Source organism: Schistocerca gregaria, chromosome X, assembly GCF_023897955.1.
Source record: "Schistocerca gregaria isolate iqSchGreg1 chromosome X, iqSchGreg1.2, whole genome shotgun sequence".
NCBI lineage: Eukaryota > Metazoa > Arthropoda > Insecta > Orthoptera > Acrididae > Schistocerca > Schistocerca gregaria.
Genome location: NC_064931.1, coordinates 450,939,068 through 450,954,800, shown reverse-complemented (window position 1 = coordinate 450,954,800; position 15,733 = coordinate 450,939,068). Strand labels below are relative to the sequence as shown.

Sequence of the window (15,733 nt, the reverse complement as noted above, 5' to 3'; positions counted from 1 at the left end):
TGTGTGTGTGTGTGTGTGTGTGTGTTCTACTTCAGAAGGACTTCGTCCGAAAGCTTACGAGTAGATATTTTAGTGGTCTCCTCCACTGCGCCTGTCTGCGACTCAACGCCTCCTCTACGTGGTGAGTAGCAGTCTACATTGAGATGACAGAAGTCGTGGGACAGCGACATGCACGTGCACAGACGATGACAGGATCGCGTACACAACGTATAATAGGGCAGTGCATTGACGGAGTTGTCGTTTGTACTCTGGTGATTCATATGAAAAAGTTTCCCACGTGATATGGCTGCACGACGGGAATTAACAGACTCTGAACGCGGAACGGTAGTTGGAGCTAAACGCATGAGACATTCCGTTTCGGGAATTGTTAAGGAATTCAGTATTACGAGATCCACAGTGTCAAGAGTGTACCGAGAATATAAGACTTCAGGCATTGCCTATTACCGCGGACTACGTTGTGGCCGATGATCTTCATTTAACGGCCGGCCAGGGTGGCCGAGCGGTTCTAGGCGCTACAGGCTGCAGTTGCGCGACCGCTACGTTCGGAGGTTCGAATCCTGCCTCGGGCATGGATGTGTGTGATGTCCTTAGATTAGTTAGGTTTAAGTAATTCTAAGTTCTAGGGGACTGATGACCTCTGCAGTTAAGTCCCATAGCGCTCAGAGCCGTTTGAACCATTTCTACATTTAACGACCGAGAGCAGGAGCGTTTGCGTAAGAGTTGTCAGTACTAACAGAGAAGCAATACTGCGTTGACTAACCACAGAAATCAATGTGGGACGTACGATGAACATACCCGTTTTGACGATGGGGCAAAATTTGGCGTTAATGGATTTTGGCAGCAGACGGACAACATGGGTGTCTTTGCTAACATCACGACATCTACTGCATTGCCCTTCTTGGGCTCGTGACCATATCAGCTGGACCCTAGCCGACTAGAAAATCATGGCCTGGTCAAACACTGAGTGAGGTGGCGCAGTGGTTGGCACAATGGACTAGCATTCGGAACGACGACGGTTCAAACCCGCATCCGGTTATCCTGATTTAGGTTTTCCATGATTTCCCTAAATCGCTGCAGGTAAATGGCGGGATGGTTCCTTTGAAAGGGTACGGCCGACTTCCTTATCTATCCTTCTCTAATCCGATGAGACTGATGACTTCACTGTCTGGTCCTCTCCCCCGAATCAACCAACACTGGTTAGATGAGTCCGGATTTCAGTTGGTGAGAGCTGATGGTAGGGTGCGAGTGTGGTGCAGAACCCAGGAAGCCATGGACTCAAGTTGTCAACAAGGTACTGCGCAAGCTAGTTATTGCTCCATAATGGCGTGGATAGTGTTTACATAGGGTGGACTGGTTTCTCTGGCCTAACTGAACCGATCATTGACTGGAAATGGTTATGTTGAGCTACTTGCAGACCATTTGCAACCATTTGTGGACTTCATTTTCGCAGAGAACGATGGAACTGTCACTAGGCCACAATTGCTCGCAGCTGGTTTGAAGAACATTCTGGGAAATTCGAGCGAATGATTTGGCCACCCAGATCACCCGACATGAATCCCATCGACCAGTTATGGGACATAATCGAGAGGTCAGTTCGTGCACAAAATCCTGCCCTTTCGCAGTTATGGACGGCTACAGAGGCAACATGGGTCAAAATTTCTGCAGGGTATTCCCAACGACTTGTTAACACCATGTCACGTCGAAGTGCTGCAGTACGCCGCGCAAAAGGAGGTCTGACACGATGTTAGGATTTATCCGATGACTTCTGCTACATCAGTGTATCCTCTCCATGATGTTGTTGTTATTCAGTATCTAAAGTTGCATACAAATGTCGATCGCTGCTACGATATGTGGTGGTAATAACTCAGAAAACTATTTATAGAACTTTTTGGGAGTGTTAAGAAATGCAAAACGAGTAAGTTTGCACATCTAACTTAAATTATCTACAGCGGGTGCACTATGCTCGCGAATGAGTAATTCACTAAAGGGCAGACATTTCTCAAGGTAAGTTTGTTGCTGATTCAGTATTGCATCCTTCTTTTTGTCTGAGCGGAATTCTCATAACTTGGTCAGCGAGTATGTATTCTGAAGCTAACCAGAATAAAGAGTTCCACTAAAGAGGCTGATGGCGCTCGAGTAAACTGAACCCGACCTGCGAGTCGATCGAGGAAGTTAAAGTTGTTTTGGTAAGAATACTGAACACTAGGGTGAAAGTTATACTCGTACAAAGTTTCTTATTACACGACTGACTCAAGTGCTCTCAATTGTAGAGCATCTGGAGAACTGGAGGCGTCCTTCACATTTTCTCAATAAAACTGGAACGTATTAATCGCAGTTCATTCTAGAAATGATTCTCCAACACATCGCCGCCTCGTCACTGATTTCCTTGGGCGACTGAATATATGGTTAAATATTACCAAGTGGCACAATTGCAGATTATCCATTCTGTCTACAAATTATTTGCGTGTTCTCTCTATGAGTTGTGATCTAGTTCCTGAAGTGTAGGTTTTCCAATGTCACCAGAAATTTCACGTCTGCTGCTTCTATCTTCTGTTTTCATTTTGCTTCAGTTACACATTATTCACTTCCCCAAAGCATACAGGGTGCTGCCGTAATGTTGCAGAATTTCGGTGAGTCTCCATTATCAAGTTATTTTTTTGTAGTGCTGCAGAGGAATCGATACATCCTCTCATTCTTGGTGAAAGATATCATCCATCATAACTGAAAAGATATGTAAAGGCAATTATTTCGACATCATCTAACAATATTTGTATCGTGAAGCAGTATTTTTTCTGTTTTCGTTGGAATCCAGTTGATACTTTCATTCAACACCAGGCCCGATTAGGACAAAGTCTGAGGTCTACGTGAGGGTCGAGTAAAGATACTAAACACTCCAGCTTAATGAACGCCAAAAAGAAGGCAAACAATCAGATACCACACTCGGATTCATTGACGACCTGTAAGACTGATTTTACTTTGTCAAAGTGCACATGGAGACTGACGTATTACGTTACTTGCTTGAAATCTTAACAGAGTTAACCACTTACAATATCTTTGGCTTGACTTGTATTAAATAATACTATCAGTTTTGTAGGAAAGTTCTTGCAGAATGTAAATACATCAGGATTAAAGGAGACCTTTCACCGAAAACCACAAGCGTTACTTATCGATAGGCACACACAAAAGAAAGAAAACTTCCTAGCTTTCGGAGTTATCCTTTGACGAGCTAGAGGAAAATACACAAGAGAGCACGCGAGCGCGCATGTATTCTTCCCTAGCTCGTCAAAGGATAACTCCAGGAGCTAGCAAGTTTTCCTTCTTATGTGTGTGCCTATCGACAGCTCAGCGCTGCTGCTTTTCGTTTTGTATTAAAAACTTAGCTCCGTTCGAACAGTCCTCGGAAGGCCCAACAGTACCTACCGACCACCAGGTCAACCTCAGTCGTTAGACGTCTCTGGATGTGGATGTGGAGAGGCATGTGGTCAGCACACCGCTCTTCCGGCCGTTGTCAGTTTTCGCGACCGGAGCCGCTACTTCTCAATCAAGTATCCGCCGAAGCGTTGAATGCAGCCAGCTTGCCAACAGCGCTCTACAGACCCGAAGGGAACCAGTGTTACCACTGCAGCAAAGCCGTTGGCTTTTCGGTATATGGTCTCCTTTAAACCTAAAATCTTATCAGTTTTCTGTTTACCAAAGTTGCAGCTGTCGAGTATTGATGAAGTCCGAATGAGCGTCTACCCTCAAGGACACACAGCGTGCATAACCGTATTTGTCAGTGGAGAAAGCCTGAAGATTCGGAAGCAAATCTGCTGTATGGCACGTGCAACAGTTACAACGTTGATGATAAGCAACTTATTACGAAAAGTTCTGTTCGTTGAGCTAAATTTGTTGTCAGCTAGTTAGGACACAAATGTATGTCTGTACCGTTCATCCTCAGTTTATTATTATATTTCACTTCCGACATACAAATAAAATATGTAAAAAGCTTATAAATTTACAGACATAATTGATAACAAATGCTGTAGGGTCGAAGAAGTCCGAAGGTTTCCAGGGTACAAATTTCGAGGGTATTCTGCAACAATAAATGTCTGACAGTCTGTCTTGGAAAATCACAGGTGCCCTCCACAATGGTAATCTTTCCGCATGTGCATAATACGTCACCGCATCTTCCATGATTAGTCTGGGTCCTGTGAAATGTACTTCATGTCCTACTGGGCAGCTCAAATTCTCATGGTGTTGTTGACATGGAGCAAGCTATGAAACAGTGGTGGAGTGTTGTTATACCATTCTTGCGTCCAAACGTCGTGGAGATTGAAGTTATAGTTTACCAGATTACTAGCTGTTCTGAGTGGCCTATATCTGGAGCGAAGTCTGAAAATTCGGGTAGCAGGCATATCCACATGAACTAGTAACTGCTGGTTGTTGCAGATTTTTTATATTCCCTCAGAAGGATATTCTTTCTTCGCAGATTAAGTGGTGGAATGCGACTAAGGGCAGGTGACCAGAGTACTGGATTAAACTTAACTATGCCAGTAACAATTTAATCGTTCGATTTAGTTGCGTATCTACCAGCTTCTAGTGACTACTCATTATCCACAAAGGTCTGCAATATTCTGCCGTTGAGAAGACAAGACCACGGACAGATGATTGTGATGTCGAAGCTGCAGAACCTCATGTTCTACCACATAATTTTTGCAGAATATTATTTCTTTATCTCAGTTTAGCTGCAGTCTATGTTAGATGTTGTCTAAACCACTGCGTTCTGTCAAGCATAACTCCGTGGTACTGTGAATATTTGCTATCAGCCAGGAGATTATCCTCGAAATACGTGTTCAGCTTGTAGGCTCAGTTTTATTAGGGCTGGTTGAAGTCCACATTTAGGTAAATGTTGTCCCCTTCTGCTTAGCTATTTTGTTCATATAACATCAGCGATCTCGATTTGTTTATGCTGTGTTGCTATCACCCAGTCAACAGTATAACCAAACTTACCGGTTTGAGTGTGTAGAATATGTGCAATATACAAGCTAAATAGTTGCGGTGTCAGGGCTGAGCCATGCGCTAGGCCGTTGTTAAGGGTCTGAGGGCACTAATGGGATTGCCATACTGCTAAGAAGTTGTGATGTTCATCTATAGATTATTATACGGAGCAGCTGATAGACGCCAACCTAGCTCCACAAGTATTCATCTTGGGGTATTTAATACGTAGTATGTTTTATACCTCTAATAGTTTTCTCATTTAAATAATGAATAATCGTTTGTGAAATAAGGTCGCATCATAATGTAAAAACAATATAAAATAAGAAAAGACCTTGCGAGAAAGAATTTTATCAAAATTAACAAAGTGACAAGCTGCAGAAGTCTATGCACTTCGCTCTTACATCTTTGTTTAAAATTAACGTGGTTCTCGAGAGATGAAATTGTCAAGCGACGTTTAAGATCACGATAAACAATTACAGTTTTATAATTGTCCCGTTCACCAACTTATGCGAAAGTACTATACAACTAGAAAAACGTAAGAGAAAAAGACATAAAAACGTGTAAACGAAATGGGAAGAGGATATTCGAGGAGCATAGGAAAGAGAACCAACAACGGAAGTACGAGATCTGATACTTCGCTGCACACTTTTCAATGAGCGATTGAAGACAGTCACTGCAGTGGCTTGCGATAGATTACACTCGAGAACATGTAGTTCGCTGCCAAACAGGTAAGAGAAGGACACATGAAAAATCTACAGTAATATCAGGTTAAGATTATAAATGAATTATCGAATGAATTATCTCCTGCCGGCCGGAGTGGCCGAGCGGTTCTACACGCTACAGTCTGGAACCGGGCGACCGCTACGGTCGCAGGTTCGAATCTTGCCTCGGGCATGGATGTGTGTGATGTCCTTAGGTTAGTTAGGTTTAAGTAATTCTAAGTTCTAGGGGACTGATTACTTCAGAAGTTAAGACCCATAGTGCTCAGAGCCATTTGAACCATTTGAATTATGGCCCAGAAATCGCCAAAACTTTGGTTGGTTGTAATGAATTACAAGTTGATGCTCGTTCCGTGTAGATTATATTAGAAGACGTTGTACATTCTTGTCGTGATAAACCGTCTAAACACGACAGTGGATCTCCATCTTTTGTCCTGAGTCAATGCACAACTGACACCCTTAATTAGTACTTTTATCTCGACAATGATCTAGCATTAAGGCGCATAACAAGACCATTCAGTAACAATGGCAGCAGGTTCAGATATTTGCTTTCGTTTTACTTTATTTGTAAATACGAGGGTTATTACTAAAGTAAGGAACGATCGATCGAGAAATGGAAAATACAGTGAAAATCTGATGAAGCTTTGCACATATGCATTGTGCACTGTGTATAGTACGCCCGTCAATCGCATCATGTCTCTCTTTTCAGTTCTGAGCTAACAGTGAGAACGTAAAGATGGCTAGAAATTTGCGTCTCCCGCCAAGTATGAAGGCCTGGAGAAAGATTTCTCCTGAAGCTATGCAGTACACATAACATAACTGTCATGTGGTTCGCCCGCATCTCGTGGTCGTGCGGTAGCGTTCTCGCTTCCCACGCCCGGGTTCCCGGGTTCGATTCCCGGCGGGGTCAGGGGTTTCTGTGCCTCTCGATGGCTGGGTGTTGTGTGGTGTCCTTAGGTTTGTTAGGTTTAAGTAGTTCTAGGGGACTGATGACCATAGATGTTAAGTCCTATAGTGCTTAGAGCCATTTGAACCATTTTCATGTGGTTCTTTCTACACGACAATTCTCGGCCCCACTCTGCAGGGGCAATGAAGATGCTCCTGCAGCATTTTCAATGGGAAGTGTTTGGTCACCCATAATAGAGCCCATAATTGGCTACCCCTGAGCTTCATATCTGCTCATATAATCCGCTGTCTATGCAGAAAATATTTTGACACAGAAAATGAGCTGCAGTCCAGAGAAGAAAATTGTCGAAAAGCACTGGCGCCTGTCTTCTATAACGAGGGAATTGAGAAGTTGGTACAACACTACGACAGATGTCTGAGCGGCGACTGTGTAGAGAAGTAGTTGGAAGATATAGCTAACCATTGCAAATAAAACAATTTTGATTTTCCCTGTGGTTTCCATTTCGCGACCTATCGTTCCTTACTTTCCGAATATCCCTCGTATTTAACTGCTTACTTCTGTCTCTAAGAGCCTTTGCGTTGTAAATTGACGGGCCCAATGGATGTACGTTTTGACGACACATGACATCCTCTCTCAAGTCTCGTATTCAGCCTCAACAAATTATTGTCCACTGAATGCAACATTCGGTTAATCTCTGTGAAAGTCATGGCGTGAACCACATATCTCTCAGTCAGTTACGATTAACTCAGTGATTAAGTGTACCAGGTGTAGAAATAGGAAACCGGAGCCGACAGTTATTGGCCCGTCACACCGCGTCTGCAGCTCCATCTGCTTCCTATAGAGGCTGACGACGAATGTCAACACACACTAACCCAAGTTTCATACATTGGTATCTGTTTCAAACTTGTAAACATGTCGAGTTCTGTGCCTACGAACTACGATTTGCGGACAGCATAGCTTTTCTGTTTTCAGTTGAAGAAAATTTCTGTAGTATAGCATTGACTGCTTGCCGAAGCTTTCAGCGAACGTGCTCTTGGGATAACACAGTGTTTCGAGTGGTTCAAAAAATTCCAAAGTGGTGATTTTGACGTGGGAAACGATGAGCATGGGGAACCATCCGAAAAAGTTACAGGAAAACGAACTGCAGGCCTTACTGGATGAAGATGATACTTAAACTCAACAGTAATTCGCAGAACAATTGAATGTGATGCAGAAATCCGTTTCTTTTCGGTTGAAAGCTGTGGGAAAAGTACAAAAAGTGTGAAAATGGATTCCGCATGAACTGAATGAAAGACAGCAAGCAAATCGAAAGACCAAATGTGAAATGTTGTTCGCCAGATACAAAAAAGTCATTTCTCCATCGAATAGCGACAGGTGATGAAAAATGGATATATTTTGAGAATCCTAAGCGTCGTAAATCATGGGTGAAGTCAGGCAAACCATCGACATCCACTGCAAGACCAAATTTCTTTGGAAAGAAGGCAGTGCTCTGTGTCTGGTGGGGTTATGAGCTGCTAAAACCTGGTGAAACCGTTAACACTGATCGCTACCCGCAGCAAATGATCGATTTAAATCGAGCATTAGGTGAAAAACAACCGGAATATGGAAAACGGCAACACAAAGTCATATTGCTCCATGATAACGCCCCATCACACACAGCAAAATGATTCAGGGAAATGATCGAGGTGTTCAGTTGGGAAATACTAGGGCATACGGTTTAATCTCTAGACTTGACGCTGTCCCATTATTGTCTATTCCATCACTGGGATACGCTCTCGCTGTACAACGCTTCGATTCGCATGAAAATGTACGAAAATGGCTTGCTGACTGGTTTGCTTCATAGGAAGAACTGTTTTTTTGGCGTGGCATTTATAGCCTGCCGAAGAGGTGACAGAAATGTATAAGTAGCAATGGAGTTTATTTTGAATACAGTATTGCTTATCAGTTTCAAACAAACGACGTGTAATTATTGCAACCAAATTCCAAATTCATACTTCTGCTGTGTATCCGAGTTGGAACTGAAAAACATCATTCAGTGACTTACCTTTTTAACAAGCGTCTCGAACGAGGTGAGACAGAGGGCACAACACTGGATTGCTTTTCGGGAGGGATGAAGTTCAAATTAACATCTAGCCAGGTTTTACGTTGTTTCCCTTTGCCACTTCAAGTGAATGCAGCAATGATTTCTTTGAACATGCGAGGGCTGATTCTCCCATCATTGCTTGTCCAACTTAAATAGTGATCTGTCTTTGGCGAATTTGATGTAGACGGGGTATTAAACCCTCAGCTGTATTGCTTCATCACTTTTCGGGCATACAGTCGAGACTTCATATTGAAACTCATCCAGTCACCGTAAAGAGTTTATTTCTGAGGGTAAGTACCTACTTATTTATTCTTTTGGACGCTAGCAACGCGTGACAATGACTTCCTTCTAAGTGGGGAAGGAAATTTCCATAAAAAATATGGAGGTTATCTGGTGAATAAGGCTATCCGTTGTCAGCCGCACCGCCAATGTCTATTCTATAGTTTGGTTACATGCGGTACTATTTTTGACAATGCTTTCCATTACATCTGACTGCTTTGTTGTTTCAAAATCGGTCGCGCAGTAGCGTTCTCGCTTCCCGCGCCCGGGTTCCCGGTTTCGATTCCCGGCGGGGTCAGGGATTTTCTCTGCCTCGTGATGGCTGGGTGTTGTGTGCTGTCCTTGCGATAGTTGGGTTTAAGTAGTTCTAAGTTCTAGGTGACTGATGACCATAGATGTTAAGTCCCATAGTGCTCAGAGCCATTTTTTTTCAAAATCGAAAACACCTTTGCAGGCTAATTCCTACAGCGATGTATAGCAAGCGGATCCTATACAACATGAGCTCTTGCCCAGTTCAGCCATCCTGAACGAAGTTTTCTACATAAAACTCTGACATTATTAATTTTGAATAATTTCAACGTACAAGGGATTACAATCCCTGTAACATTCATCTGGTTTTAATAGTATTTGTCTAAACACTAGTGTCACGATGATCCAGTTCCGAGCATTTCAAATTTTCAATTTTTGTTTCCATGTCTTAAGTTTTCTCATTGCAAAGTCGCTGGAACTGTAAGACCACCAGAAAACCGCTATCTTACCGCAAGGAATGAATATGTTTCCAAGGAACGAAAACGACGAAAGAGATACACACTTATGACAGCTACTCAGTTGATGTCCTATTTGATCAAACACATGGGTGTAATCTGCAAGATACTGACATCAAAAATGTTAATTGCGGCCAATCCACATTACTGAGGAACTTTATTAATCAATTATAAACACAGAACTGTTTTTAATGGTGTCGAGTTCTTGGAAGCGTTACCGAATGCGCAACCATCGCTCCGTTCTATACACCATGCCAACAGTGTGTAGCTCTGCTCAACAGATGGCGGGCAAAGACAGTGCGGGGCTTAGAGTTCAGGTTTGTAGCGGCGGTTATTACGGGCTGGGACCGCTAGCCACTCTTCTGAATTTAAATCACTCAAACTTTCTTATTTGTCCGAAAAATACACATCCTGCTGTGATAATTGATAGTTTTCAGAGCCTGGTGTGCGAAGAACTACAATCTGTTTTCATATCACTGCAAGAAACTAAATTCCGTTTAGAGGCAATCAACAATGCGTATTCCGTGGGAACCCAGGAAAACCAAATCCACGAATAAGATGGACACAACGGAGAGTTGTGCCATTCCACAATCTCGTGATACATGCCATTTGCGCATTTTAAACACTTGTTTTTTTCCTGTGTGTGGCTTTCTATTTAATTTTTTATACTAACTGCCAATCTCAAGATATGGTGCGTACGAAAATAGACATACGAGCTCAAGGAAACCTTTCTAGGGAAATTTCTGTTGCATGTGCACCCTTGTAGATAACAACACTCTTTGAGGGTTTTTTTTGTTACCATCGACCATTCTGGGCAGCAGTTTCCTGAACCCGATCCAACCACAACGCAGTTGGCTTTGACCTAGAAACAAGTACGCTCTGGGCGATGTGCCACACATCGCAACCGAATCACTAAACAGTGTAGAATGTCACGAAACCGTGAACTTGTCCACGACCTTCTTAAATCAGCGCAATGTACTGTCGGTATAAAAACATTTTAAATTATAACTACTTCTGTTCGCATTAGTTCTGTTCGCGTTATATGTATATTTACTGGTGCAGCAGGATTGCTTTGATTACTTACGTTACACAAATACTATTCCTTTTAAGCTATTCTATATGTTTTACCAGCAGGGCTGGCATGAGGGAGTTTTATTGTCGCTTTATTTGACCCTCCAATCGCTTGAGCTCTCTAGAAAATGGTTTTCTGCTGCCCGTCTTAGCCCACGAAAGGCAAGATAAGGGCAACAATAAAAATAGAAAACTGAGGTTGAACACGAAAACGTTTCCACAAAACCTGTCATCTTCATCACAAAAGGATAGAGTCGTAATATCAAAATAAAATATAATGGAATTGTAACATACTAAAATGTATAGTAGATACTTATAGGAGACTATTCTTTTAGAAAATTGGTGTTTGAAATGACTGTTTTATACAACTCTGCAGTGGTGCGGAGGTTAGGAGGAGATTAGTGCTTAACTTCCGGTCGAGAACGAAGTTCTTAGAGACGGAGCATAAGGTCAGATTAGAGAAAGATGTGGAGGGAAATCGGCAATGCCATTTGTCAAAGGAACCATCCCCGCATTTGCCTGGAGCGATTTAGGAAAGTCGTGGACAATCCAAATCAGTATGGCCGGACGCAGGCTTGAACCGTCGCCGTCCTGAATACAAGTCCCGTGTGTGCAATGATGAATCAAAGGATCGAGTAAAAGGTTAAAAGTCGGCATTCTTATGGTTAACACGAGTCTACTTTTCCTCTTTTTGATTTCCGTAGTGTTTCATTTACGCATTCAGTACTATTAATAACTTTTTAATCGCTGATTATCGATTCTGTCGCTCCATGAATGTTCAGCTTATATGTTCGGAATCAGTATTTTAGAGAAATGTTGATGTAAATTTTCTCTTCGAAACAACGTGTAAGAGGGGTTTATACATATTATTATATGCGGTCGAGAAGAGTGCAGTAATACAAAACGATTAAATGATTAAATTCGATTAGTGGAGTGCAAACAAGGCTCCCTCGGATACCTTCTCGGATTCGATATGGATATATAAACCAGTATTTCTAGAACAAGAGTTAAACCATATCCCACCCAGCCACAAATATCCTTTTTTTTTTCTTCCCCCTAACAAAGACTTAATAATTTCGTCAACTACTTGATTATTGTGATCAAGATGTCTGCATCTACTCATCATAACGATTGTAAACGCTGTCGAGAAAAGAAACATTTAGTGCTACGATATGACACCTTCAAGTACTAGACCTTACAAAATGAAAGAGAATAGTATTTCAAAAGGAAGCGAGGGCCAAGAGCCTGCAAGAAACGGGTTCTAGAGACAGTTCATTTCCAGTGGAAATAACGCCCGACGACGCTCGGATGAACGATGGCGTGCGTGAAGAGTTGTGCGTTGAGGAGGCCACAATCACGGTGGGGTCTTTATTAAACCAGACTCACGGGTATTGCCCACCGGAAGACGCTGTCATGACCTTAAGGGGAGACACTTCACGCACGCGTTGCGTGTGTCGTGCTCCCGCCGGAACTAACAGCTGCAGCCAGCGAGCTGCTGCCTCCTCCGCACCACGCCATTCGCTTTCCAAAGCGCACAAGAAAGACGTGCCACTGCATGAGGGTCTAAAAAATGACTCTAATATACACTTTATGGACGTTTCTTTCTCGGTTAGAATAAGAGTGTACCCAATATCTGAAATAGGGGCAGGGGAACTCGTATTAGTTTGACGGCAAATGGTGAAATATTTTTCAGGTTTCATCGTAAATGGTTCTAGATTCACGTAATCGGTATCTGTCACATGTTCTGCTTCTTTTCAAATCGTACTAAGTTGATACGTCTTTCTGCGTGGCGGGGCACGACGCCTGGGCGTCAGTTTTTCTGGGGTAAGGGAGCGAGGGGGGCGGTGAGGCTCTAAAATTACCAGTTTTTATAAAAAAAAACCTCCGTCATTTCCGAGATAGTCATGACATAAGAACTAAATTTTTAACGGGACACCAAAAACTTAATTACATCCCAGAGAACTGATGATTATTCATTCTATACATAAATAAAAACTCCGTACTATATATTCGGTGAGAAGGGAGGGGGAGGGGGAGGGTGCCCCTCCTTGTGGACGCTTATGGCGGGACTCGAGTTCGGTTCGTGAAAATCACACTTTTCTTGGCAGTAGCGGTAGGGGGATGCAAAAAATAGCACGAAATTGTAAAAAATAAAAACAGAAGTGAAAAAACTGAAACCACTCGACCTACATATTGGGGCACCGGTTACCTTCTGTCAACTGGCGCCTCTTCTGGCAGCACCGAGAGAGTTGGCACAATGATAAGAAGACTGGACTGTGCTGGACTGCTAGGAGCGATCTTCAACCTGATACGGTCATCCAGATTTAGGCAGTCTGTGGGTTTACTGAATCAACTAAGGCGAATACCGCGATGGTCCCTTTGAAACGGCCACGTCCGCTGGTCTACCTTATTCTTGACCTAAATGAACCTGTTACCCGTGTCTAGTCACCTCGCCTTCGGCAGGACATTAAACCTTAATCAGTCTTCCTCCCTTTTTTCTATTCTAGCGACAATTTATCGTAGATTACTAGAAAAACCTGAAATCCCAGATGGCTGGAAAAGGGCACAAGTCGTTCTGGACATAACAGGTGTCAAGAACTATAGAACTAGTTCACTGACGTCACTTTGTTGCTGAACTATATACCGTTTTCGAGCTTGCCTATGACGACCATGCAGGAGGCTAAACTACTCCCTTACAGAGATCAGTATCGATTATACAAGCAGCGATCGTGTGAAACCCAACTTGGTCTGATCGCCCACGAGGCCCAGAAGGCCGTTGGTAGCACAGTCCCCTTTGATGTCATATTCCATAACTTCCAGGTCTTCGAGACTCTTTGATACATTATCTAGAAAGTAAAATATGTGCTTACAGTTTTATGCGAACAGATTTGTGATTTGATTGAAGATTTCCTACCAAAGTTTTACTAGTCTTTATTAAATAGGGATGAAAAAAATTTAAACATGACATACTCCTATTGAAGACTAACAACGTGCAGAACGTCCGAAAATTACGATTATAAATGGAAATGTCATGTTATTGCGGTATGTGTCGGTCAGAAATTAAACACGTATGAAACAGTTGAAGCCACTGGCATACCATAAGAAATAATCTGGCACACCGTACAGGAAAATTTAACCATGAGAAAGCGAACGTGGAAGATAAAGCCGTAAATGTTGAACACTTGCTAAAAGCAAAAGGGAAAATGAATGTTTGGATCGTTTTCAAAAGAATATAACGGATGCTGAAATCCGATATGTTTCTGTGAATGACATAGTAAACAAACAAGTATCAAAGAATTGATCTGCAACAAAAAACTGCGAGTTCGGTTTCTTCTTCTCGAAAGGTTATGAACAGTATTTTCTGTGATGCAAAAGACATTCTTTATATTGTGATTACGTTGCAGCATAGAGTAGAACAATATAGAACCATGCAAATCTTTTGAATTAACTTGATGAAAAAGGTACATGAGTGGAAGCCTGAACTGCTGAAGCAAAAAATCGTCTTCCGAGAATACAATGCATCTGCCCAAAAATGTACTTGAGCAATAGGAAAACTGAGTAATTTATAGTACGAATTGTTGGAAGAGCCATGTATTCCCCAATTTAGCGCCATTGTGCTTTTACGTGGTCTCATATCTAAAGGACTTACTGCGTGGGAAACGTTTTGAATCCAATGAAGATACTGGAGCGGCAGTAGATACATATTTTGCAGATCTTCAGACACCCACTTCAAGGAAGGAATCGGTTCATTAGCTTTTTTTCTAAAAGGGGCAAAAGTTGAGAAAAAAACATTTTTGTCGCAGAAAATACGGTCTTACTGAAAGGCTGAAAATTTTCCACATAGCCCTCGTATCTGGCAAGGCGTAAGTCATTTACAATCTTATATTTCGGAGGTTCCAAAACTGTAGAGCAAAATAGGAAAGCTCTAGTATTTCGAATATCTTTTTTTTTCATATCTCGATCTGGGCCTTCTGGTTCGAGCTTTCTTTAGTTTCATGCAGTCGCTTTGGCCTACTGCTGTGCTTGTTCCATCAACAAGGCGTCGACTAGTTCCTTGTCTCATCTTTGCCAGACACAAAAATGATGCTGCGCGTCTCGTGATTTCGCATGTACGGGTATGGAGCACTGTATGTAAAATAAGTTCATTTATAGTAAACTTTTCAGTGTGAAAATGGAACAATTAGACTCGAGCGAACGTTTTGCAGGTTAACAAAATGACCAAAAGAATGGATGATTCAGCAACACCGCAAATAAATGTGTATTCCATTAACAGCGAAAAATAAAAACACCGTTAGTAACTCACTAGAAAACGCGCACCTGTCAAATTCACTGGCCACACAGATTTTAAAAAAATTAAAAAATCATTGGATCTTTAAGATTCTATGCAATCACACATGGATATATGCTATTTCCATAAAATTTAATTCTGACTCCATAGGGACACACGCTAGGCACAGTACTGGCCATTAAGCACCAGCATGCACTCATTTGACTACGGAGACCGTCGAATCAGAAAAGCAAACATGCAGGGAACTGGTAGACAGGATGCTGCTTGCTGTTTTATTTTAGTATATAAGATTATTTCGGCTTCATTGCTTCATCAGTGTATCTGCAAACAAACGAATTTATTTATAATTTACAGAATATATAAGGTTTTTTACATTTGATGTTGTATTCACGTCCTGACGTTGTAGACCCGCAACAACATTAGTATCTTTGAGTAAACAACTAGCTATCAAACTTGAATTTCTACAACCTTCAAATAATGAAAAACGTATTGTAGGCCTAATATACGTGCAACCGCAAATTATTGAAGAACTTTAAAGCGTCACTGAAAACAAAATTGCATTCAACAACTACAGACAGCAATAATAATTTACTCAAAGTTGACATACATCCATCTACAACGTCAGGACGTGAGTACAACATCAAA

General features: G+C 42.0%; 1 protein-coding gene across 1 annotated transcript in view; it reads right to left on the bottom strand.

Moving 5' to 3' along the window:
- The window catches only part of LOC126298067 (chloride channel protein 2), a 471,803-nt gene that overhangs the window by 247,382 nt on the left and 208,688 nt on the right, over positions 1-15,733 (bottom strand). The window lies entirely within an intron of this gene.